Genomic DNA, 27,924 nt, shown 5'->3' on the forward strand with positions numbered 1-27,924 from the left:
CAAGCCCCCTGCCCCTGTGGGGCAGAGGCAGTCCTCTGGCTGTGTTGGCTATTTCCACTTTGGGGTGAGGACAGGACAGGGAAATGGAGATCATCATACCCACATCCCTGGCCTGTGCCCTCCAAACTCCTGCTCTAGTTCTGCCAAGAGGGTAGGTATGAGGGTAAGGCTCCTTCTCAGCTCACATCTATGCTTTTAAAAAGCACTACCTCTCAGGATGCTTGGGGAGGAAGATGTGCACCCTGTCTTGCATCTAGCTGTCCTAAATTTGCTAAATCCCAAAATCTCATCAGAAATAACTATTCATTTATTATTTACCCATCCATCCATCTTCCATTCATCAATTCATTCATTATATATCCATCCATCCACTCATTATCCATTCATTCACACATCATCCACCCATCCATCCATCCATCCATTATCCATCCATCCATCATCCATCCATTCACCCATTATACACCCATCCATACATCCATTCATTATCCATACATCCATTCATCATCCATCCATCCATTATCCATCCATCCATCCATTCATCATCCATCCATCCATTATCCATCCATCCATTAATCATCCATCAATCCATCATCCATCCACCCACCCATTCATCCATCAATCCATTCATTATCCATCCATCCATCCATCCATTCATCATACATCCATCAATATCCATCCATCCATCCATTAATCATCCGTCAATCCATCATCCATCCATCCATCCATTAATCATCTATCAAGCCATCAAACATCCATCCATTCATCCATTCATCATCCATTTTCCATCCATCAGTCCATCCATTCATCATCCATCCGTCCATTCATCATCCTTCCATCCATCCATCCAGCTAGCCAGCCATCCATCCATCTCTTATTTATTAAGCCCTCATTCTGTACCAACCATTATTCAGAGGACTTCACAGACCTCATCTCACCTAATCCTCATAGCAACCATTCAGGTATTGTTAACTCTGTTTGCAGGTACAGAAATGGGGGCTTAGGGGCTGAGCACCTTGCCCATGGTAGCAGGGCTGGGGTTCCAAACCAGGTCTGCCTGGCATTAGAACCTCCAGTGAACAGGCTACTGAGAAAAAGAATGAACTAACCAGTTACTGAGACTGGTTGTTGAGAAGGGAATGCCTGGAGAGGCAGCACCACCCTATGCAGCTACTCATTTGCTCAGCTGGGATGATTCCCAGTCATTCATTCATTCATCACACATCAAGGAGAATCTAGAGTGTTTTAAGAACTCTGCTAAGGTGTGTTTGCCAGGAGGGTTATAAGATACTGACCATGAGGTTCCCTGAATGGAGTGACGCAGGGGATACCTCTGAAAGGCCTTACACCCCCTCTGCAGAGTTCTGGCAAACTATCTCCAGCTTTGCCTAAGCATTCTCTTCTATCTGGAATGTTCTCCTCTTCCCTCTCTGCCTTCCCCCAGCCTATTGAGCCTCTTATAATTTCAGTTACTTAATTTGCCCACATGCTTATGCAGGCCTTTGTTCAATACATGTTTATTGAGCACCTATGTTGTGTCAATCACTCATTCAGGGTTTGAGGATACAGTGATGAATAAGGCAGGCAGGGTCTCTGCCCCAGGGAGCTCACATTCTAGTGAAGGAGATGGGAAACACACAAACAAGATTAGGAAATGGACCAACTACTGTCCTAGGAAATAACGGAGATGGAGAGAAGGGGCTTTACTTTTGGTGGAGGTGTGAGCGGGTGATTGGAGATGAAAGGGGAGGAGCTGGCCATCTGAAAAACCAAGGGCAGAGTGTCTTCAAGAGAGGGAACAGCAGGCTCGGAGGCCCTTAAGAGCAAGGAGATGGGAGAGCTGTGATAGTTGCAGGATGTAGAATTGTTGACCCCCACCCTAAAGAGAATTAATCAGCTTTCCATCTGCATTCCTGCAGCATTGTGCTTCCTTCTGCTTGAGCTCCCACAATATGGTTATTATGGGTTATTATGGATTCATGTCTTTGTCTCCCCCATGGAACTTGGAGTGCTTCTAGGTCAGGGACCATCTGTAATGTGTGGCTAATAACAGTGAAAACCTTATAAACCTTACAAGGTAGTTGGGAAGATTAAAGGTGATAATCTAGGAAAGGCCTTTAGTACAGTTTCTGAATCTGTAAATGCTCCATAAAGTCTAGTAATTATTATTGATAGTGACCTACTGCCCACCCAGCCCAGGGGCCAACACACAGAAAGGATTGAGTCCTGTTTCCAGTGCACAGGAAGGAGGGAAACAGGTGAGCTTGTCCAAGAGCAAGGCCATCAGGACTGTCGATGGGTCACCACCAACCGGCTGGGGGTTGTGCTTCCAGGAAAGAGCACCTGCTATGGCTCCCAGGCCACAGACAGTGCAAGAAACATAGCCTCATTTTCTATAACTTACATGACTTCTACTTCTAGCCTCCATGTTAGGGTGGTGGACACAATCAAATGTTCCCCTACTTTCTCCTAGAGTGACATCTAAGATCTAGAGGTCTCAAATACTATACACACCTTGAGGATCTGGCTTCTTGGGTTTTGGGTAACATCCATTCAAGACTCAGGATTCCAGTCTACTGGCCCTTGGTTATCTGTCAACGTGGGCCATTTGCTTATTCAATAAAAACTCATTGATCACATCTGAAGCATCAAGCACTGTCCTAGGTGTTTGAGATACAGACATAAAAGAAACAGACAAAATCATGCTCTTGGAGCTACATTCTAATAGGGGTGAAGGTGGAGGATAGAAAATAATCCAGTAAACATCTGTCAGGTGATAAGAGTTACGGCAATCAGAGTGTGGAGAGTGAAGGGGTGGGGGCGATGATGGACAGGATGCGAAGGTGGTGTTTAAGCCAAGACCTGAAAGAATTGAAGGAGTGAGTCCTGGCTCTGCCTAGGAGCACTCCAGGGCATGTGCAAAGGCCCCAGTGTGAGCTCTGTATGTTGGAGGGACAGCCCGGAGGGCGGGGTGGCTGGAGCTGAGTGAGCAAGGGGGAGACAAGGCCCTAGAGGTGGGCAGGTAGGGCCTTGTAGGTCACAGAGGGGATTGGCCTTTTGGGTTCAGTGAGACCAGGGGATGCTGGGGGATTTTGAGCAGAGGAGGAGTGACATGACCTAACCTATGCTTTGAAAGGATCACTCTGGCTGCTGTGGGAAGAAACAGCTGTAACAGGATGAGGGTGGGAGTAAGTTAGGAGGCTGCTGTGGCAATTCAGGGGAGAGGTGGTGGCTAGGTCCAGGATATGAGGATGGCAAGAAACATAAAAGTAGAAAGAGCAACACTAGTGGGGCATCTCCCTTGTACTTAGGTTTTGAAGGGCCAGCCCAGTATCTGCTCATTCTTCAGAGAGAATGGGTCAAGGCTGCCCTCTCAGATGCGCGGGCTCTGCTGGGTGCTGGCTGGGTGCTCGGATGTCGTTTCATTGCTTCTGCAGCCCCTGGCCACCAGCACATCTGTGTGACCTGTCTGGGGCCTTGTTTCCAAGACATACCATGCATTTTGGCTTTTGTGGTTTCTTTCACCTTCCTTGTACTCCTGCGAGGTCTCTGCACTGGGATCCCACAAACCTCTTGAAGATATTTATTCCTTCCTGGGGCTGCCTGGAGCAGAGATCAATGCACTTTCTCTAAGACTCCCCTGAAGTATCTTGATTCTCCTCTAATATCTTCTTGCTCCAAGTCTGGAGAAATCTGCTCGGACTTGAGGGGTCAAGCAATGAAGGAGGGGAATGCATTGTTTGTACAGCCTCACGTTTTCTCCTAAATGTTTTGTGTGCTGTAAGGGGTTTCCCTCCGCTAAGAATTTAGGTTTTTCCCTTTTCTCTGCTTTAAGCTCCAGAACAGTCCTGAGGGGGAGGGGTAAGGGAGGAGAGAGAGCAGGGAAAGTAACATGGGTGTAGAATACCAGTTGTAATTTGCAAAGATTATCCTACCCTCAAAGCAAAAGGAGCAGTTTGTTTTGGATCCAAAACACAAAAATATGCATTTCAAAAACAGCTTTATTGGGGTGTTCTTGATAAAGAATTGCACATAGTTAATGTGTATGATTTCATGAGTTTGGACATCTTCAAACACCTGTGATACCATCCCCACAATCAAGGTGACTGACATAGTCAGCCTCCCCCCTGAAGTTTTCATGTGTAGCTTTGTTTTTGTTTGCTTTTCTTGTTTTGTGGTAAGAACATTTCATATGAGATCTACCCTCTTAACAAATTCGGAAGGGCCCAATACCATATTGCTAACTAGAGGCACGACATTGCACAGCAGAGCTCTAGAACTTGTTCATCTTGCATAACTGAACCTTTTTACCCATTGAACAACTCTCCATTTTCCACTCCCCCAACCCCTGGCAACCACTATGGTACTCTCCACTTCTATGAGTTTGTCTATTTTAGATATAGATATAAGTGGAGTTATAAAGTATTGGTCCTTCTGTGTCTGGCTTATTTCACTTAACATAATGTCCTCCAGATTCATCCATGTTGTTGCAAATGGCAGGATTTCCTTCCTTTTTATGGCTGCATAATATTTCATGGTGTGTTTATACCATATCCTTCTTCTCATTCCTCAAATGCTCACCCTGCTCATTTCTGCCTCAAGGACTTTGTCCTTGTCATTCCCTTTATCAGGCACGTGGCCCCAGCTGGGTGCAAATGGAGTCTTCCTATGTGCCTAGCTGGGGAGAGAGATGGCTTTGATGAGCGAGCACCCTGTCTTCTCCACGGTGGCTCTGTGCCAGCCCACCTTCATGACATCCACCCTTTGTCAATTGAGGCCTGCAGGGTTGGAATGGCCCTGTTTTGTGGGTGTGATGTTGGGATACAGTATGGAACTGTTCCACCTTTCTGCACCAGTTACAACATGATTTGTCAGTCTTCTCAACATATTTTGATGAAATAACCATTAGGTATCATGCGCTATACTTGGAAACGAAGATACAGTAAAAAGTTGTCATTAGAGTGATAAAGATTACACTCATCCATCTACTGCATTTTGCAAACATTTATTGAGTCCCCATATTGTGCTCAATGGTCACAGCCCCTGCCACATGGAAAGCCCACGTGAGCCGTATTTCATGATGGATGTGATAGGCTTGGTCTTCACTTACTAGTGTTATCCTGTGTGAATAATTTCACCTCTGACTCTCAGTTTTCTCATCTGTAAAATGGGAATGGTGATAAATTATGATTCAACAATCTTGCACAGAAGGTGCTTGGAGGAATAGCCCTTTCTTGGGTTTTAATATCTGAGCTCTTTTTTCCCTCTCCACTCCACCTCCCTGCTCCCAGTTGCCTTTTTTTTTTTTTTTTTTTTTTTGACAGAGACAGATCTCACTCTGTGGTTCAGGCTGAAGTGCAGTTGCACAATCATAGGTCGCTGTAATTTTCAATTTCTGGGTTCAAGTGAACTTCCCACCTCAGTCTCCCAAGTAGCTGGGACTAAATCCATGTGTCAATGCATGTGGCTAATTTTTAAATTATTTCAGAAATGAGGTCTCATTATGTTGCCCAGTATGGTTTCAAACTCTTGGCCTCAAGCAATCCTCCCACCTCAGCCTCCCGAGTTGCTGGGATTACAGGCGTGAACCACCGTGGACAGCTTTCTCTTCCCTTTTAAGAGCTCAGACTATCTGTTCAGAAATTCTCACTTTTGAAGCCAAGGTTTGCCAGCAATTGGTGCCAAAAAAAAAAAAAAGAGAGAGAGAGAGAAAGTAGGTTAGAGTTTAGGCCTCCACAATCTCACTTTACATGAACAAAAAGGAAAATAGTGCCTGAATTCAGGAATGGGGAAGGATTAAAAAAAATTTAATGTGAACATAATTAGCATGGAAGAAAAAGGGCAACTTGTTCTCTTTATTATTGACATTTAGACAAGACTGAGCTTGGCAATGAGAAAGGAAGAATTCCATAGAGGCTGAGCTCTGGGGCAGCATGGTTTTGACTCCCACTACTTTCCTGTCTTCCCTTTCTTCCGATAATTGTCCCCTTGAGTTTTCTGGGAGGTAGGTGGTATAATGTAAGGGATTTGGGTTTTGATGTCTGAAGGAACCAGATTTGATTCCCGGCTCTCCCCTTTCCTACATGTGAAAACTTGGATAGATTTTTCAACTTCTCTGAGCCTCAGTTTCTTCATCTATAAAATGGAGGTAGGAACGCCCCACTCATGGACTGAGCGAGGCAGTGGATGGGAACCGCCTGGCACATAGTAGGTATCCACACGTGATTGTTTCCTCCCCTCCCGTTTTCCCTTGGGAATCTAGGCCTGTGCTAGTATCATACAGTTAAGTTTTCATTTAAATTTTTCTTACTTCTTCTTTTTCCTAATTTAATTCTCACCTTGACTCCAGAAGCTCATTCCTGCCTCCTCATTTCCAGGTCTCCTTAGCTTCCTTCCCAGGCCCTAGTTCAGGACACTCCACCCCTCTCCTGCCCTAGTCCCACCCTTATCTCCTTCCTGCATTCTCTTTCCCTCTCTCCTCCCCACTGCCCCAAAGTGATCTTCCCAGCTGTAAATCTGACCTCACCACACTCCTGCTCAGAAGCTCTCAGAACTTCCCGCTGCTCTTGAGATGAGGGCCACTCATCCTGAACTTGCATTTCAGGGCCAGCCCTCACTCAGCAGATTCCCAGTAAACCCTATGCTCCAGCCATAAGGAATGATGTGTCCAATCGCAAACACATCTCCTTGTTTGACCCCCTGGCTCTTTATATGCACAACGTCCTCCTCCACCTGGCTAACTCCTACTCATCCCTCAAAGCCCAACTTGAGTCTCTCCTGAGGGAAGCCTTCTTGGCCACTGCTGAGACAGAGTTCCTCCCTCGTCTTGTTCTGTCTATTTTTTCTTATTCAGCTGCTCTCATGGCATTAATCTTACTGAATCCATATCCCCTGTGTGCTCGTCGGTTGTTCTACACCATGCAGAGGTTCTCTGGGTGCAGAGGCTGCACCTTGTTATAATTTATTTATAAATTCATTCTACAGGCATGTATTCAGGATCTCTTTTGCCAGGCCCCTGGCTGGTACTGGCAACTCGGTGGAGAACAAGACAGACAAGATCTCTGCTTGGAAGGGACTCACACTGTAGCAGGACAGTACAGATAGGCAAACAAATATATGAAAGAGAAACTATAAGTTGGTGATGAGTGCTATAGAAAGAAGGAAATCAGCAGGGACAGAGTGCTGGGGGTGTGTGCTGGATGCATGTTGGGTGGTCTGAGGAGGTCTCTCTGTATCTGTCATAGAAGACACTAGAATGCCTGTTGACAGAAAAGAGGAGGGGAAGGACTGATGGGTGTACTTCCTTCTCTTTGATGCACGTGGCCTCGTGACTGGTAGCAAGGTCATAAGTGAGTGCCCCTGGGTTTATGTTTTCCAGAATAGCCGTTCTAAGGTTGGATTCAAGTCTTAACAAAGCTGACAGATGCTTATCTTTCTCACCACAACCACTGCAATTACCCTATGGGTGGAGAGACCTGGTGAGTAGGTGCCAGAGGGGAGCAAATGTGGGTTCAATATCAGGGGAAGCTCTGGAACAATGAGTGCCGTGTGACATCCTTATAATAACGGTAATTGTGACAAAAATAACTCTCGCCTTCCCTTTTGCTGCTTTACCTTTTGCCGTTTCTAAAGCATATTAGTAGCCAATGCCGTATTTGAGTCTCTGCAGCACTGTGAGATCATGAGCCCTGTCTGTAGGAAGGGCAACTGGAACCCACGGAGTGCAGTGGCTTTCCGGGGTCACACAGCTGAACCCAATATCCAACCCCAGGTTCTCATTCCCAAATCTAGGTTCCAGAAAGGGCTGTCTTGGGAAGTAGTAAGCTCTATCAGCAGATAGGCGAGGAGAGGCTGAACATCTCGCCTCCCTCGCAAGGAGACAGAGGAAACTGAGGGATGGGAGGGAGGATGTGGGGCTCTGCTGTCCCCTCTTAGGTTCTGGACTCCTCATTGTAAGACCGTGGGAACAAGGCATTTTTAGGTGCATGGGAGGCTTTTCATTTCTTCACTTCCTTGACATCAGCAAGAAAGCTCCACCTTCTCAGTGAGAGCTCTGCAAGCCCGCTTGCCAGGTTCAAAGGTGTGTGAAAGCTGGCCCATGCTTTGCTGCGTGAACTTTAAAATCGAACAGGCAACCTACAAAATGGGAGAAAATTTTTGCAACCTACTCATCTGACAAAGGGCTAATATCCAGAATCTACAATGAACTCCAACAAATTTACAAGAAAAAAACAAACAACCCCATCAAAAAGTGGGCGAAGGATATGAACAGACACTTCTCAAAAGAAGACATTTATGCAGCCAAAAGACACATGAAAAAATGCTCATCATCACTGGCCATCAGAGAAATGCAAATCAAAATCACAATGAGATACCATCTCACACCAGTTAGAATGGCAATCATTAATAAGTCAGGAAACAACAGGTGCTGGAAAGGATGTGGAGAAATAGGAACACTTTTACACTGTTGGTGGGACTGTAAACTAGTTCAACCCTTGTGGAAGTCAGTGTGGCGATTCCTCAGGGATCTAGAACTAGAAATACCATTTGACCCAGCCATCCCATTACTGGGTATATACCCAAAGGACTATAAATCATGCTGCTAACCTGCACATTGTGCACATGTACCCTAAAACTTAAAGTATAATAATAATAAAAAAAGAAAAAAATAGAATATGCTGAGCCTCACGTGAGTGCCCGAGCCTTTCCTCCACGTTCTGTCATCCCTACACTGATAAGACCTAGAACAAAGGGCTATAAAAGATGATGGAGTTTTCTGGCCGGGCGAGGTGGCTCACACCTGTAATCCCAGCACTTTGGGAGGCTGAGGAGGGCGGATCACAAGGTTAAGAGATTGAGACCATCCTGCCAACATGGTGAAACCCCATCTCTACTAAAAATACAAAAGTTAGCTGGGTGTGGTGGCAGCCACCTGTAGTCCCAGCTACTCAGGAGGCTGAGGCAGGAGAATTGCTTGAACCCGGGAGGCAGAGTTTGCAGTGAGCCAAGATTGCAGCACTGCACTCCAGCCTGGTGACAGAGCGAGACTTGTTCTCAAACAAACAAACAAACAAACAAGATGATGGGGTGTTTGATAACCATTTGAAAGGTCACTATTTGGTTTCCAGGCTCAGACAGCCACCCCTAGGAGGGTCTCCTGGGTGGGGAAGTGAAGTTGGAATTGGCCAAACAGCGTGTTCCGGGAAGGTGTTTGTAGCAGCACTCTGCATTGGAAGTGCTTTCTTGTACCATGGGCCTTTGTGACACCTCAGGGAGGGGAGCACCAGATGACCTGGAAATGACGCTAAGAAGCTTCATTCTCTCCAGGGCCTTTGGCCTTGCTCAGCTCTGGAGACCTCAGCACAGAAATGGGGCCTCGGATGGAGAGCAGGCTGAGGAGTTTGCTTCCCACAGCAAAACAGGGCCACCGGCTTCTGAAAGCCCCTGGAGGCTCCGAGTCCCTGGAGTGCAGGCAGGAGGGTGTTCAAAAGGTATGGCGTCTCCAAAAACCAGTGCCTTTGACTTCAGAGCTGGCATTCAGTTCCTGCCACAGTTAACACTTGCCTTTCTGGGAGTTCTCGAGGTTGGAGGTAAGAACAGTGTCTGCTCCGAAGTTCCTCTTAGCAGTGGCTTTGAGGTCAGACAGAGCAGGTTTGGGTCCTGGCTCTGTGGCTTACTCACTGCGGCACCTTGGACATAGCCCTCTGTCCTTTGCACTTCAATTCCCTCATCTGTCACTGGACCCGATATTCCTACATGGGGGGATTTATATATGTAAGACACTTAGAGGAAGAGCTTGGTATGTGATAGCGGCTACCTATTTTGTTATGATTGCTGTTATTGTTATTGAGGCAAGCATCATGCTCTTGGCAAAGGCTAGGAACAATTAGGCTAAAATTCTTTCTTGAAGAAGTAATGGGCTGGGCGCGGTGGCTCATGCCTGTAATTCCAGCACTTTGGGAGGCCGAGATGGGTGGATCATCTGAGGTCAGGAGTTCGAGACCAGCCTAGCCAACATGGTAAAACCCTGTGTCTACTAAAAATACAAAAATTAGCCAGGCGTGGTGGTGTATGCCTGTAATCTCAGCTACTTGGGAGGCTGAGGCAGGAGAATCGCTGGCACCCTGGAGGTGGAGGTTGCGGTGAGCCGAGATGGTGCCAAGCACTACAACCTGGGCAACAGAGCGAGACTCCGTCTCAAGAAAAAAAAAAGAGAGAGAGAGAAAGAAGAAATAATGGCAATGGCTTCAGCGATCACAGTATCAGTATCTAGGCTTCTGGTGGCAGATGCAACAACCTATGGACACCTTTTTGGGTAGAGGACCAGCCTCTTGAGTTTGGCCTTATTTGGAGACTATGGAAACAAATAATAAACCCTTTATAATAAATAATACTAAACAAAATGAAGGCTGATTTTTTTAAAAGTTTAATATGCGCCAGGCACTGTGCTAAGTACTTCCTAATTACTAATTCTTTTAATCTTTTGAACACCAGTATACGTATGTTCTTATTAACTCTGTTTTACAGGTGAGGAAATGGAGGCATGGTGAGGTGAAGTGATGTGCTCTAGGATACTGTTTAGTCATCTGCTGCTGTGTATTAAATTTACAGCAACTTAGCAACTTACAACAACAAACACTTATTATCTCATAGTTTCTGTGGGTCAGGAATTGGAGAATGGAACCGCTGGGTGGCTCTGGGCCAGGGGCTGTCATGAGGCTGTCGTCAGGATGTTGGCTGGTGCCGCAAGCATCTGGAGGCTTGGTGGAGCTGAAGATCTGCATCCAGGATGGTTCACTCAGATGGCTGCTGGCCAGAGGCCTCAGGGCTTTGCTGTCTGTCAATGGGACCCTCTCCTTGGGCTTGCTTGAGCATTCTCATGACATGGCAATGCTCTTTCCCCAGAGTGAGTGATCCAAGACAGACAGCAAAGTCAAAGCTTCAGACCTAGTCTTGGGAGTCATGTGCCATCATTCCCACTTTATTCTGTTTGCTAGAAGTGGATCACTAATCCAGCAGACACCCAAAGGAAGGAGAACTAAGTTATAACTTTTGAAGGAAGTGTTGAAGAATGCATGGACACATTTTAACACCACTGTAGTCATGGACCTATTAAGACTTCTTGCTAGGATTCAAATCTAAGTCACCTTGGTCCAGAAGCCTGGGGTCCTCCTGCTACCTTGACAGGCCACCTTATACCCTCGGGAGTGATGTGACATTGTTGGTCAGTCTCAGGTGTAAACAGGCATCACCTGAGGGTGACTGGAGCATCCAGAATCAGGGATGAGCTGCACCTGACCTAGAACTTAGGATGTGTTTTTACTGGAAAACTGGTGGGTCAGAGAGGTGCCTGAGTGGCTAAGGTTATCAGCAGTCCTCTGCTCACCTGTTGTCAGGGAACACTGAGGAGCACAGTCACTCAGAGTGTCAGGAGTGAAGGGTGGGGGGTCCCTGTGTGTGTTGTGTGTGTGTGTGTGTGTGTGTGTGTTGTAGGCAGCAGGCATAGGGACTCTGCAGGACCTTGAAGGCTTTGGTAAGGAGTGTGGGTTTCAAACTGTGGGCAGGTGGAGCCATCAGAGGGATTCAAGCAAAGGAGTGACGAGGCCAGAGGCAACCTCTAGACAGGGCTGCAGGGTGGAGAGGGGTGGGCAGCTGAGGCTGGGCACCAGGTGGTGGGTCCAGGACACCATGGCCAGGTCTGGTCCTGAGAATGGAGAGGAGGCCTGTGGAGAAGACTGTTGCTGGGATTTGGGGCCAAATTGGCCTTGAGGTAGACGAGAAAGAGAAGCATCCAGGATGACACCTGTTTCATTAGGTGCTAGTCATGCCCAGGTGCTGGTGCCATTGTGAGAAGAGGACTTAGCAGCAGAAGGAGCTGGATGGGGGAGGATGAAGGGTCCAGCTTTGAGGCTCTTAAGTGAGCTGCCTGGAGTTCATTCATGGGAGAGGACCATAAGCACTTAACTATTTGTGTCTCGAGCTCAGTAGAGTCAGTGCTGGGGAGCAAGGTTGGGGGGGCATTGGTACCCTTGTGGACTAGGGAACTGAGCAAGGTCTTTGGGGAAAGAGAGACTTGAACTTTAAATCTCTGAGCCTCATCTTTCTCAGCTGTAAGTTGGGGATAAGCATTATTCTGAAAACCATGAATGTATAGTGTATGCAGAGGGCTGTAGCATACCACTCAGATCCACTCTGAGTCCCCTCCTCATACCAGAATGCCCAGGGAATTGGGAGGGTTGTGGGTCCCCCTAGGGAAGCAGAGGAAGCTAGAATTGGGGGGCTTCCCTCCAGAACTAGATTATAGGTGTAGTTGATTCTTGCCAAAAACAAGGCCCTGCTCCCACCAGTTCCCAGAGCCTGGCTATGACTCATTTCTTCTGCCTTTGTTTTGACTGGTGCCTGATGCAGCCTGGCTCTGCAATGATGCAGATGCGGATGCTGTTGCTAGGCAACCGAGCTACAGCACGAATCCTGAGAGGCCTCTGTTCCATTCACCCCCAACCCAGGGCTGCTGACAGTGGTTGACTTGGAACTGGCTGGAAAAATTGGAGAGGTTCTTATGAGAGTCCACGGGTATGTTAGGGCAAGGAGTGCATATGTGTGTGATGGGGAGAGAAAGGCAGCAACGATAACAACTTCCACTTACTCGGGGCTTGTTCTGTGCCAGTCACTGCATGAATTAACACATTTCATTTTGTATAACATATAACAGCCTCAGGAGGCATGTTCTAAACTCTTCCCATTTTACAGGCAAGAAACCCAGGACTTAGACAGGAAAGGGGGCTTATCCAAGTCCACTTAAATATGAAGTGGTAAGGCTGAGAGGGAAACCTAGGCCTGTCTGACTCCAGGGCTCCAGAGAGCATGAGGAATTTGGCTTTGATTTCTTCCCTGCTCCATCCATTGTCCACTGCAACACGTTCTCTGCAACACAACCAGGGGTTTGTTTGGAAAACATGAAGCAAATCATGTTGTGTTCCAGCCATGGCTCACCCTCAGGCATCACACTCCTTCCTCTCCATGCCCTCATTCCTTCTTTGCTGTTTCTCCTTCCTTTTCTCTGAGTGTCATGATCTTCTTGCTTCAGAGCAGGTGACTTCCTTTCCTTGACCTTGGTCATTCCTCTCTCTCCTTCAGGTTTCAGCTCAGATCCCCCTCATCCCCTCAGCCTACCTTCCTACTCTGAAGCCATGGGGTCCTTCTGCCCCCAGGACCCCATCCACCACCCTCTGCCATTCACAGGGCTCTCCTCTATCAGGTGCTGAGGTTCCAGTCTTGCTCACCCCTTTATCTACCCCAACACCTGGCCCAGGACCCGGCACACAGGAGAGGGGAGAGGCCATTTAGTACTTTTTGAACGAATGAGGATCTCAAAAGTGAATGTTAGAATTTGTGAAGTGAGTCTTCTGGGGTCTTTGGTCTTACATTGATTTGGGAGGAAGCAGCTCACTAATATTTCTCTGTCTCTATTCTGGGCCAGACATTTAGCTGAGGGTCTAGTGCATGTTACCAAATAAGTGCTCTGGCCTTGCAAACAGCCCATCCTGCAGGCGAGGAACCTGAGGCTCAGAGACAGGAAGTGACTTGCCTCAGGTGGCACAGCTTGTGATCACGGTGCCAGGATCCAAGCCCACGTCCACCTGGTGCCATGGCTCTGCTAGGAAGCTCCAGGTCTCTTTGAAGGGCAGTTAAAATAAAACTGCACAGAAATAAGAGCCTTGATATATTCTCATTTCCACAGTGTTCACGGACACCTTCAGTTTGGAGACAACACCTGCCAGAGAATGAAAAGGCCAACCAGATGAGAGGGTAGGTGCAGGGGTGTGTGGAGAACCATGAGGGAGAGGAGTTATGGGAAAAGCAGGTAGAGTGAGCTGTAGCCCTGCCCCGCATGGGTCTGGCCTCTGCCCAGGACACCAGGAGCCTCCTCCTCCCTGTACCATGCTCAGCAGGACCACCGACCCCAAACCAAGCCCCAACCAAAATACTTTGCTCCTTCATAGGTCAAGGAACTGGTACCACTGCCTTCACCTCTGCACCCTCAGCAGGCTGGCCACTCTGACCCTGCACCCCGAGGAGCTGGGCAGAGTGTCCCCGGGCAGAGAGGAGCTGTGGCCCCTCTGGGCTGCAGTAGCTCTTCTCAGGACGAGGGGCAGGAGACACTTGAAGAAGGAAGTCAGAGAGCTCTAAACACAGAGTGGAGGGTAGGCAGGGAGGGCAGGGGCAGGCATTGGGGCAGGGCAGGGCAGCTCAGGGGCAGGCAGGGGAGACCACCTCTCCCTCTCCAGGGCAGCAACAGAGCAACTTCCTCCACCTATGACCTCTGCAGTCTTATTTTCTTTTCACAAAAGTGAGGCTTATTACCTCCACATTACAGAGGACCTGGAGTCTCATTCATTCATTTATTCATTCATCCAACAGGTTTTATTGAGCACCAGTTAAGCACTAGGCATCTCCCTTTGGATGCGTAACTGGCATTGAAACCTCCCTAACCTCTTCCTCTCTCAGTCTTCCCATCTCCCTTGGTAACTCCCTGTCCACCCCTGAGGACAGCCCTTCGCTATTCTCTTCCACATCTTACACTTCCGTGCCTTCCTGCTTCCTCCACTTCTGACACATGGACAGACCAGATTCACTTCTTCCCAACTCTGCTACCCCTCCCTGGTCTCAGTGGCCCTTCTGTGCCAGGATGTGGGCATTAGTCTCCTGATTGGTTCCCTGCTCCCCTTCTCCCCTTTATAAATCACACATTGGATCATGTCCAGCTTCTGATTCAAAATTTCCATGGCTTCCCAGAGGACCTTGAAGGACGTGCTGTTCCTACCCAATACTGCTTGCCTGAGATGAATTGCCCTCTGCCCACCTCTCTCCACCCTCGTACCTGTCCCAGGCCCTTTGCTTTTGTGTCCTTTGTGTTCCCCATTTTTGCATGGCTGACATTCATGCCTCAGCTCATGTCACTATCTATGTGGGGGTCACCCCTCTCCTAGTCTCTGTCACATCACCCTATTTTATTAATTGGTAACATTTATTTTCCTGTTTATTATTTTTCTTCCCCATGATACTATAATCTCTATGAAAGCAGGAATTAGTCCTGTTTATAGCACCCGGAACAATGTCAGGCACTGTGCTGGCAGGGCTGATGCACTGCAAACTCCAGGGAGCACAATTCATCCCAAAGTTTGTATGAAGGATACTCTGGAATAGAGCAGTGCACAACTTATGTAACTGTACATGGAAGACATGAGGACACAGTTGTGAGCAAGATAGAAACAGTTCCGAGCAAGATAGAAACAGTTCCTGATCTCACAGAGGTTTCAAGGGCTTAGCTCAACAATTTGAGCCTTTTATAAGAGTAAGTGCCAGATACTGTCATACAATTCACACTTATTATTCACATTTTTCCTAACAAAAGCCACCATTTTACAGATTATGAAATTTTACATTTTACAGAATATGAAACTGAGACTCAAACAAGTAAAATGATCTGCCTTAAGCTTACCCGCCTGGTAAGAGGCAGAACCAGGACACAGACACAGTTCAATCTGGTAGCAAAGTCTAGGTCCTCAGAGATGTACGATACAGATGGTCCCTGTCCCATGGAGCTCTCTGTCTTCTTGGGACAAGGACCTAGTATTTATTGTGCACTTATCATGTGCCTATCATGATGACAAACAGTTATGTGTATTTTTTCTTCTCATGTTTAAAATCTCACATCAATTGGAGATAGAGACTCAAAGAGGAAAAGAGGCTTCCCCAGAGTCACAGATGTGGAGTCAAAGCCTGGGATGGGGACCCAAAATTGTCTGAGTCTCAAGTTCTGTCCACTTCATGGCACTGACCAGGAATGATGGTAGTCGAATGTGGCAGCTGCTGTAATTGGGGAATGAACTGGGTGCTGAGGACGGGAGAGGAGAATGTTTTGCTTTGTTCAGAGAGGGACAAGAGTCACCAAGAATGGCCTGCAAGCAGAAGCAGGAAGAGTTCCCAGCAAGCCAGGGCATCTCAGAGGGTGGGCCTGGAGAACTGAACTCCATACTTGGGGCCATCACCAGAAGTGGCCCTGGGGCCATAACCCTGGCCTCTTGACCCTTTCCCTAGCCCAGAACCCTGGATGATTTTGACTTCCTTCTCCCCTACCCCGACGACCAACAGAGACATTCCCTAGACATTGGATAGAATTTTCAGTTCACCAATTTGCATTGGTGATTTTCCTGTTGAAGTTAGCCACACTGAAAATTGCCGGTGAACTAAAAGAAATGCACAAATGGACCCAGTTTTTCTAGATGCTTCCATCATCTAAATAAAGATCCCTGAAATGTCAGTGGCTTGAGAGAAAGGGGTTACTTAGAAGACTTGGCCTCCAAAGGTCTTAACTGCATGTCAAGATTGCTCTCCTGAGAGACTGTAGGTTTGATGCTGGGATTCCTCACCTAATGAGATTTTTAATCATCCCCTCCACAGATGCCCCAGCTGCCTTCCTCCATCCGTCTCAGCAAATGGCACCATCTTCCCCCTTTTGCTTATAACTGGGAGCTGGGAGTATTCACGTCTCTTTCATCCAGCATATTCCCCGCATCCGCCTAATCACCAAGTTCTGTTAATTCTGTCTCGCCATAAATCCCAGGCCTGATCACGGCCCTCCACTTCCCAGGTGTGCCTACCCACAGGGTTTTTTCCAGCATGTGATGCAGCTGACACACAGCTGGTTGTAATTCCAGGAGGGCGCTTCTGTAAGGGAGCTGTGGGTGTGAGGAGGAGAGAACCACTAGCTCTTTCTGGACTGGGACAAAAGGGTGATATTGGAGCTGAGCCTAGAAGGCTGGCTGAGGAGGTGGTCACAAAGCCTACAAAAGAACTGCTGACCAAGGGCCTCAGGAAGTTCTGGAATGTGCTCAGGGGCTCTGGAAGGGCAGTTTTCCAATGGACCTTTTAGTGTTCTGTTCTACAAACAGAACAGACCCCATCCCAGGTGCCATCAACCCCAACTCAATGCCTTTGCCCTGGGCAGGCAGAGATGGCACAGTGTGAATAAGGCTTGACAAGGGAAAGAGGGGATGAGGGATGCTCCAATTTTTGCATCTGTACAGTGGATGGAATCACCCTCCCCATCAGATCTGTGAGAGGGTTAATTAGGGTCATGGCTGACTGCAGCCTGCCATGGGAGGGGAGGACAGGGAGGGGACAGAGCTAGAACTCAGGCCCAGGGTGTGTGTATAGCAGGCTTTCCCTACTGTGGAGGGTGGGCTTGGGAATCTGACTGCTGGGACTCGAATCCCCCCCACCATTGACTAGCGGGGCCCTTGAGTGAATTGATTATCCTGATGTGTCCCACCATTTGCCAAGGCACATACAGCAAATGATCAAATTTATTAGTCACTCTAGGGAAAGCAGATGAGTTTGCTCATAGTTGGGGACTGACTATGTCCAGTGCTGAGGGCATTAAGGCTGTCTCAGCATACACCTCATCCAATAGGAGCACCTTGCGGGGAAGCATAACATAACCTGTGTGAGCCTCAATTTTCTTATCTGTGGAATGGAGATGATGATAAAAATAGCATTATTCTAGAGTTGTGGTGGGGATAAAATGAGAAAATCAGGCCTGGCACGGTGGCTCACGCCTATAATCCCAGCACTCTGGGAGGCCGAGATGGGTGGATCATGAGGTCAGGAGTTCGAGACCAGCCTGACCAACATAGTGAAACCTCGTCTCTACTAAAAATACAAAAATTAGCTGGGCATGATGACAAGTGCCTATAATCCCAGCTACTCAGGAGGCTGAGGCAGGAGAATCATTTGCACCCAGGAGGTGGAGGTTGCAGTGAGCAGAGATCGCACCACTGCACTCCAGCCTGGGTGACAGAGCAAGACTCTGTCTCAAAAAAAAAAAAAAAAGAGAGAGAGAGAAAATTGATGCCAAGTGCTTCCTCCATAAGAAGAACTCAATGCACATTCACTATTCTTCTTGTCTATTCTCTCCCCTTGCTTTGCTACTGAAACCAGTCCATTTCCTGTCCTGCTCTGCCTTCAGTCAGCTGCTGATGACTCCCAAGAGTGCCCTCACCAAATGACCCAACCTCTCTCTGTTTCAGGGAATGACAGAATGTGACTTCTGGTTCATGCAGCCATCTCTGGCAAGTCTGACAGATTCTGAGCCCAGTCAACTCCAGGGGCCTTCGCCAAGTTTTATTTCTGGTCTGGCCAAGCTGAGGCATAGCTCTTGACCATGGTGGTTACACCAAGCATGGAGGGAGATATACACATGCACCCATATACACATGTGTACACACACACATGGGAATGGGGGAGAGAAATACACACATGCTTACATACGGTGGGGAGAGAGAAAAGTGAGATTATTTGCTAAGTGGTAGGCTCTGTACATGATTTTACTTGATTCTTACGATAATCATGTGGGGTTGCTACTATTATTAACACTGTTTTATTAATAGATGTGGAAGCTGAAACTGTGCTAGGGAAAGCTACTTGGCTTTAGTCACACAGCTGCCAAGAGACAAAGAGAGTTCAAACCCACATCTGTGTGGCTTCTGAATTGCAGGGTTATCCATCTATCTGTCCATATGTCCATCCATCCATCCATCCATCCACCCTTCCATCCATCCATCCTCCATCCATCCAACATTAACCAAAGCCATGCCAGTGCCCATAAACCCTTGGTGAAGGGGCCTCTCTTTCTCTCTCACCTTCTCCACTCGTCCCTTTCCTTCTTGGGCTAAAGCTGCTCAACTTCCTTCTGGTTCCTCCAAGGGACCCCTCAATCCCTTTCTCAGAGACTTCATCTAGGCTGTGCTGCCTGCCAGAAGCACACTTCACCTGGCTGATGCCTTCTCCTATTTCAGGTTCCAGCTTCCGTGTCCACTCTCAGAGAGGCCACCCTGATTACCCTTTCTAAAGTAGGTGCTTTCTCATTATTTCTGTCACCAAATCAGGTTAACTTTCTTCCCAGCTATTGTCACAGCAGCAATTAAGTTTAATAATTTAATATTCAGTAATAACAATATGAATGAACACTTACTGAGTGCTTGCTGTGTGTCAGACACTGTTCGTTGCTCCATGTAGACCTCATAACAGCCTGATGGTTATTATCATCTCCATTTTATAGAGGAAGAAATGAGGCTCTGAGAACTTACCTTCATTCGTTTACAAGATTATTATTCTTCTTTCCAGCTATACTGTAATCTTCATGAAGTCACAGCTGTTGACTAGCCCACAATAGGTGCAGATCACATATTTGTTGAAAATGAATTCCAGGCTCTGTGGGAGAGTTGGAGAAAAATGAGACATGACAGGCTTAGGAAGAGAGAAAAATGGTCTCAGAACCACACAGCCAGTACTGTAAAAGGAACCTGTATAATATATCAATGGAGTCCAGAGAGGGAAAGATTCACGATGTCGGGGGGATCTTGCAGGGCCTTACAGAAGACAAAAAATTTGAGCTGGATTACAAAAAAACTTTAGTGAGTTATAATTTATGTACAATACATTGCACCCATTAAAAAAATGTAAAATTCAATGAGTTTTGACAGAAGTATACAGCCATGAATATACATACAGTAACATTCACCTGTTTTAGTACACAGTTCTGCAAATTTTAACAAATGTATATAATTATGTAATGCTGCTAAGATTATCAAGATAGACAAGCAAGCTATAGAACAGTTCCATTAATCACTCCTCAAATTCCTCCATCCTTCTTGCAGTCAATCTGTGTCCCACCCTCAGCCCCTGGAAACTATGAATGTGTTTTCTGTCCTTACAGGTTTTGTATTTTCCAGGATAACATGTAAATAGAATTATACAGTATATAGCCTTATGAGTCTAGCTTCTGTCAGTTAGCATTATAAATTTAAGATTCATTCATGCTGTGGAATCTCAACCATCTATCAATAGTTAGCTGTTTTTTATTTCTGAGTAGTATTTCACTGTATGGACGTCTCAGAGTTTGTTCATTCACTCACCAGTTGAAGAATATTTAGGGTTGTATCTAGATTTTGTTGATTGCAAATAAATCCACTAAGACATTTACACACATATTTCATTTCGCTTATGTAAATACCTAGAAATAAATTGGCTGGGTCCTGTGATGAGTGTATGTTTGACTTTATAGGAAGCTACCGACCTATTTTCACAGTGACTGTGACATTTCACATTCTTATCAGTAATATATAAGAGCTCTAGTTGTTCCTCATCTGCACCAATATTTAGTATTATTGTAAGTTCACAATATTATTAATGTTATCCATTCTAATAGGTGTGTGGTGGTGTCTCATTTTGGCTTTAATTTGCATTTCCCTTATGTAAATTCTTATATGCTTTTTCTTGGATTATTTGTTTTCTTATTATTGAATTTTGAGAGTTGTTTAGATATTCTGAATACAAGTTCCTCATCAGATATGTGATTTGCAAATAATTTCTTCCAGTCTGTGGCTTGTCTTTTAATTCTTTTAATTGTTTTAAAGAGTAGAAGTATCTATCTTCAAATATTATGTTGCTCAATATTAAATTGTTTGTAGCAGAAGGACCTTACTACAGTATACTGCCAATTCTTCTCTCCCATCCTTTGTGCTACTGTTGCTGTAAATTTTACTTTTATACATATTATAAACACCCAATACATTGCTACTCTCATTGCTCTAGTCAGTTGTCATTTGATGCAGGTAAAAATAAAAAAAAACTGATTTTTTATATTTAACTTTGTTTCTACTTCCAGTGTTTGTTTGTTTTGTTTTGTTGTAGCTCCAAATTTCTGTCTGGCATCGTATTTCTTCTGCCTGATGAAGTCCTTTTAACTCTTTTTTGGTAATGTAAGTCACCCAGCTGTGAGTTCTCTCTCCTTTTGTTTGTCTGAAAAACCTTATTTTTCTTTCATTTTTGAAAAATACATTTGCTGGGTATAAAATTCTGTGTTGACAGCATTTGTATTTCAGCTCTTTTTAACACCACCCCATTATCTTCTGGGTTGCATAGTTTCTATTGAGAAGTCTGCAATGAGTTATTCTTATCTCTTTCCTCTCTAGCTACCATACATAAACTGCCTTTTTCTTGTTCATTAGTTTAGTTTTGTTTACTTGTTTAATTTGGTTACTCAGGTTTTTCTCAGAATACACATTGTCTTTTTCTTAAGTTTTTAGCAGTTTGAATATAGTATTCCCAGTGTCTGGATGTGATAAGTTCAAGAAAAACATTTTTTTTTTCAGGTTGCCTAAAATTTTGTTGTTTTTATAAAGGTGAGAGAAATGTTCTTTCTAGCTTTATGAATTCTAAGCTAAAGCTATAAGTTCATCATTACCTAACAAGTGTATTTTAGATTTCAGACGTGCTTTTCCAGGTGTTGATTTTCTATTTGGTAAACACGTACACACAGACACATCTATTTCTCTGATCGTGTTCCCTATCTTTTTATTCATTGGTATATTTTCTTCACCTCCTTGAGCAAAACTAGAATTTTAAAAAATAATTAAAACATCAGAGTCATCTTGTGGTTTACCATTGTTGATTTTTCTTTTCTATTGCCAAAGAGTCAAATTTTCCTAGTTCTTCATATGGTGAGTTATTTTGATTTTATCCTGAACATTTTGATTATTATGGAATAATAAACTCTGGAATATAACAGGAACTCTGGCTTTCTTTTATACTCCCCGCAAGAATGTTAATGTTTTTGTTTTAGCAGACAGTTAGATTCCAACTGTGGTCTCTTGCTTGCCTGCACTGGATGGTAGCTCAATTCCCAGATCTGGATTTAATCCTTCTTTGGGCTACTTTGAGTGTGTCCCATGCATACATGGTTCAGGGGGTTGGCCAGATACTTGGACAAAGTTTATACATTGAACCTGGGTCTCCCCATTCTCTATATCTTTCCTTTCCTGGATCCTCAATCCTTTCCTTAGTTTCTGGTGGCTGTGGCCATGCTAACCTCTATCCTCTTTTACTGCAGAAAGATTATGGGTTTCCTATCAGAGCTTCAGCTGCCTTACACCACTCTGAGATTACAGCCCTCCCTCAGACAAAGCTGCAAAACTGGGAACTCACCCGATGCCAGTCCTTTCAGCATTTTGGCTTCCCTCCAAAATTTGCCTGCTTTTAATCATTCTCTAGAGTCTTTAATATAGTTGCTTTTTATATTCTGTCCATAGTTTATAGTTGTTATTTCTGGGAGGATTGATGTCTGCTAGGACTTAACTCACAATACTGTAAGCAGAATTCCAAGCTCATTCTTAAAGAAAAAGTAGTTCTTTTTGCAGAAAGTATGGGCAAGGGCCTCCAAGGCAAAAGGATCAGCATGACAAAGGCATGAAAACAATGTGATAAGCTCAGGCTTCTCTTATGATATCTTTCCTTCAAATAAATATACAAGAGAGAAGGCTTGCAAACAGATACAGCTAGTTTCTGGCATCTCTACAGCCTGCCTTCTCCCCTTGAGAGAAGAACTGAGATAATGAGTGCTTTAAATTCATCTTTCTGAATATAGACCAAATCTTACCGCCCATGTTGTCTTCCACACAGTCCCTCAGCTAGAAGCCCTGAAGGGCAATGACACACTTTGGACTCATTGTTGGAGACGAGGTCAGGAAACTTATTTCTGGCATCTGGATATTGTCAAAAGGAATATATCTTTTCCTGTCTCTTTAAAATGCCTTGCAGATTTTTGTGACACATCCATAAATTTATCTAGAAACAGATTGGCAGCAAGCTCAGTGTCAATGATTTAGAATGTGTGCCCCTTTGGACCCCTCTTTTGCTCATCTCTTCGCCCACCCCAGCATGGCACATGTATCAGGAAAGCAATCTGCATGTGAATCAATGCTGTGGGCCGGAACTGTCTACACTGTGATCAAAGGCTACTACATTTGATTCCTAGGAAGCTCATAAATGTGCCATTGCAGAGTGAAAAGAAGAAATACGAGATAATATATTCCATCTGAGCCATGCATTTTTTTTCTGACATCAGTTAAAATAATTTCTGAAATCTACATTTTTAATGGGCAAAAACTTAACTATTATTTATGCTCACTTAAAAAAATTAAAGAATAAGTAAACCTAGATGGGTTTTCCCCGCTACACACATCTACCCATAGTACTGGCAAAAGAGTGAAATCAGAATGGATTCACAAAAGATGAATATGATGCTTTATTTATGGAAGCATTGCCTGATATTGCTTTTACCAATTAGGATTTATCAGGAAACAAATGTTTCTTTGTGAGTTGTTTCTTTTAAAGGAAGCTCTTTTCCCTTTTTAACCTCTTTCTGGGACAGCTGATGCTGAGGCTGCAGTGGCCTGTGTGGGTGAGAAGCTCTGCTTTTGCCCCGCTCCTTCAGTGGGAGGGAGGAGGTGGTCTCTAGTCCTGAGGACAGGACACTCAGATCTGCCTTTCCTCTGCTTTGGGCTTCTGTGGAGGTTGCTCCACTCAGGAAAGCCCACCCTATGGGCAGTGGAGGGATGAGCATGGGGATACTGGGGCCACTCGCATTCTCAGCTGTGCCCATCTGAGCCAGCAGGTCCTTGGACAGGATGCCAGGGCCCCTCCACAATCTGGCTCCCAACGACCTTCTGGAGCTCTTCTCCTATCACTACTCTTGCTCCTACATCACGCAAACACACCTCTATCTCAAGACCTTTGCATGTGCTGTTTTCTCTGGCTGGACCACATGTCTCACTCCCTCATTTCCTTCCATCTACTGTCGGGTCCTTAGAGAAGTCCTCTCTGTCCACAGTGTCTGTCCTTCCTAGCTTTATTTACATCTGAGCATCTCCTGACATTTTATATTTTTGTTTATTCATTGTGTATCCCTCCCCATGGGAATGCCAGCTACCTGAGAACAGGGGCTTTGTTTTGTTCACTGCTATATCCCTTGCCTTTTGAACAGTGCCTGGTACATGACAAGCATTCAAAAAATTTGTTGAATGAATGAATAAAGTGTGACTTGCCATGTGTCTTGATTGCTCTTGTTCTTAGTTTCCTCATCTTTAAAATGGGAACAGTGTAAATTAGTTCAACCATTGTAGAAAGCAGTATGGCAGTTCCTCAAAGAGCTAAAAGCAGAACTACCATTCAACCCAGCATTCCCATTACTGGGTAGATACCCAAAAGAATATTTATCATTCTGCCATAAAGACACTTGCACACAAATGGTCACTGCAGCACTATTCACAATAGAAAAGACATGAAATCAACCTAAATGTGCATCGGTGGCAGACCGGATAAAGAAAATGTGGTAAATATACACCATGGAATACTCTGCAGTTGTAAAAAAGAATGAGATTATGTCTTTTGCAGGAACATGGATGGAGCTGGAGGATATTACTCTTAGCCAACTAACACAGGAACAGAAAACCAAATACGACATGTGCTCACTTATAAGTGGTAGCTAAATGATGAGAACACATGGACGCAAAGAAGGGAACAACAGAGATTGGAGTCGGGGTTGAGGGTGGAGGGTGGGAGAAGAGAGAGGAGAAAAAAAAGATAGCTATTGGGTACTGTGCTTGATACCTGGGTGATGAAATAATCTATACAACAAACCCTTGTGACATGAGTTTACCTATGTAACAGACCTTCACACGTACCCCCAAACCTAAAAAAAAGTTAAAAAAATAAAATGGGATTAGTGGCACTCACCTCACAAGTTGTTATGGGAATATGAGTTATGTTGCTATATAGAATGGGGAGAGTTCCATAAAACAAATAATATGAGTAAAACAGCTTTAACTCTTTGAGTGAATATATGTGCTGGGCATCACTGTGTTACAGATGCATTTTACTGTGCACTTGCCATGCAACGGAAAGGGTGCTGGCACCTCATGTGGATGGTCTTATCTGTGAGCAACACTGGCCCTCAGCTGGCCTACCCAGGGCTAGCTCTGATTGGCCCAGCAGCTGTCCTGACTAGTTGAAGGTCCTACTGAAAATGAGCTGTGAAATATTTATCTCCAGTCCTGTGAAGGAGCTAAATGCTATTAACCCCTGAGTTTGATAATTGAGGAGACTCAGAGGTGAACTGCCTTACTCTCTGTCACATAGTAAATCCGGTGTGGAGTCAAGGTTTAAAGCAGCTCCATCACACTCCATCCATCCATCCACCCATCCACCTATCCATCCATCCACCCTCCCACCCACCCATCCATCCATCCATCCATCCATCCATCTATCCATCCATCCATCCATCCATCCATCCTCCATTCAACAAATATTTTTTGAATACCTACCATGTACCAGGCAGTATTTAAAGAATAAAGCAGAGAACAAAATGAAGTTTCTTCCCTCATGGAGCTCACATTCTTCTTGAGGAACACACGATGAACAAGTAAAAACATAGTACGTCAGGTGGTGACAAGTGCTCTGTCTTGGAGGCCAGAGCAGGGCAGGAGGGTGGGTCCCAGAGCGGCAGCTGGTGGCAGCAGCCAGATGGGTGCGAAGCTTCAACACAGGGACTGGGGACCTCATGCAATGTTGCCCAGGGCCAACTCCAGGCCTGGGCTAACTGACAAGGCAACTGTTTATTCAGTGAGGTTGTACTGGCCCTGGGGACTATTACCTCCCTGAAAACTTGTCTCCTGGAGTGGGAGTCCCCTGGAGAGGAATTGTCCTTGGTCACGTGACCCCAGGGATGCTAATGTCCTCTGCCCGTGAACTGTGCAGAATGGGGCTTTCTGGTTTGTGGAGGAGGGCTCCCTGTCCCAGGGCCTCAGTAACCAAGAGGCTGGGTGGCAGCTGGGAGCGGAGCATGGGCTGGAACGTACTGAAAAGTAGAGGATCACAGTGAGAGTGAGTGTCCAGGCTGAGACACTCTCAGGAGGGTGGGAGGGGCAGGGCTTGGACAAGAATTTGAAGAGTCCTGCCTCATGTAGTCACACACCCTGTGTGTCCTTTGGTGAGGCAACTGGCCAGCAACTCAGCAGGCTTTCTAGAACCTTCTCCAGGGCACCGGGGAAACAAAGTGGACAAAACCCAGGCCCTGCCCTCAGGCTCTCCCAGTTTAGCTGGGCTTCCTCCTGTCAATGCCGGCTTTGTCCAGGGGCCAGAAGGGAGGTGTTGGGGGCTCCCCTGCCTGCTCTCCCTCCCCAGCCTCTGAAAGCTGTCTTGCCTCCCGCTTCCTGCCTGGGAAAGTTCAATAAGAACTTGAAGTTTCAGCTTAAGAATCACCACCTTCCCTTCCTGTGTCCATGTGTTCTCATTGTTCAATTCCCACCTATGAGTGAGAACATGCGGTGTTTGGTTTTTTGTCCTTGCGGTAGTTTGCTGAGAATGATGGTTTCCAGCTAACCTGAACGTTGTGCACATGTACCCTAAAACTTAAAGTATAATAATAAAAAAAAAGTGAGTAATGAAAAAAAAAATCACCACCTTGGTTAGTGACCTGCTCCAGCCAAGTGACCTTGTTAGAGACCTCCCTCCTTTGCGCCTCCATAGAGAGGCAGCATTTCAGAGCGTGAGCTTTGGAGCCAGACACACCTGTTCAAATCTTAGTGAACACTGATCACTGCCATGTGGTTCAGGGAAATCTTGTCCCTCTGATTTTTCTCTTCTGTAAATGCCAATAAAGAATACCGTCTTCAAAGTGTTGTTGGAAAGATACATGCAGTGACTTAGGTACAGGGTCTGGTATAGAGTAGGTGCTTGACATGTCACGAACTACCAATTATCATTATCATCGTGCCTTTATCTCCTTCTGATGCCAGTGCGGGCTCCTTGTCTATCTTCGTTTCCAGACTCTGACCTCCATGAGGAAGGGGCCTGGGCCCTGTTTTCTTTTGTGTCCTGGAGTTTACAGAGGGGCGAGCAAGCTGCAGCCCACCTTCTGTTTTTATAAACAATGTTGTGCTAGAACACAGCCACCGCATTTGTTTCCATGTTGTTTATGTCACAAGAGCAGCCTTGAGTAGTTGCAATAGACGCTGTATAGCTCTCAAGCCTTAAATATTCAGTCTCTTGTCATTTACAGAAAAAGAGCAATCTGACACCTAATAGATGTTCATAAATACTTCTTCCAAGAACCAGCAGATGAATAGGTGCCGTACAACTGCGTCATGGACTGTGGTAATGCGTTAGCTCAATTGGAATATTCTTCTTGTTAGGTTTTTTTTGGGGGGTGGGGGGGTGGGGAGGGGGAGTAGGTTGGCTCTCTCCCCCTTGAGCTAACTTATATTTAAAGCTGACACCCTGATTATTAACTTCATCTGATTGTGGCTGGCTGTGTGGGTGGGTGGTGAAGCCCTGGAGAAAAGAAATGAGAGGGAGAATAAGCAGGGAAGAGGGGAGAGGAGGCACAGAAAGAAGAGACAGAAGCTGCCTCCTTAGCTTTTTCTGGTGCCACTGGCCTTGGTCAGGCCCTCATTAAGTCGAGCCTGGACCTTTGCAGTAGCCCAGCTCACAGCTTGGCATGTGGGAAGCACTCAGTAGATTTTTGTTGAGTGAATGAATGAGATGGCTGTGGACCATCAGAAGGAGCACAGGAGTGGAGCCACAGGAGTGGAGCCCGAGGCAGAGTTTAGATTCCAGCTTTATCCAGCAGAGTGACCTCATAGAGTTCAGCTCACCTTTGCTCCAACAGTGACAGGATTCTTGCTGGCACAGAAGGCACCAAAAGGAAGAAAACTGTCATTTATGGGGCAACAACTATGTGCTGGGCACGGAGGAGGACGTTTTACATCCCTGAACCAATATTCACAACAAGCCAGTGAGGTAGAGATCAGCCAGTTTTACAGCTGAGAAACAGGCCCAGGAAGTCATGCTGACGGCCTCTTCATATCTCTTTGAGCTTTACGATCTGAGCTTCTCCCAAGATGAAGAGGGAAGAGCAGGTGACTTCCTCAAGTCTAGGAGGTGACTTCCTCAAGTCTAAGAAGTGAACTTCTTAGCTGGACAATCAGTTATAACATAAGGAGAGGAGCTTACAATTTACTAAGA

The sequence above is a fragment of the Pongo pygmaeus genome, chromosome 4 (genome assembly GCF_028885625.2).
Source record: "Pongo pygmaeus isolate AG05252 chromosome 4, NHGRI_mPonPyg2-v2.0_pri, whole genome shotgun sequence".
Classification (NCBI taxonomy): Eukaryota; Metazoa; Chordata; class Mammalia; order Primates; family Hominidae; genus Pongo; species Pongo pygmaeus.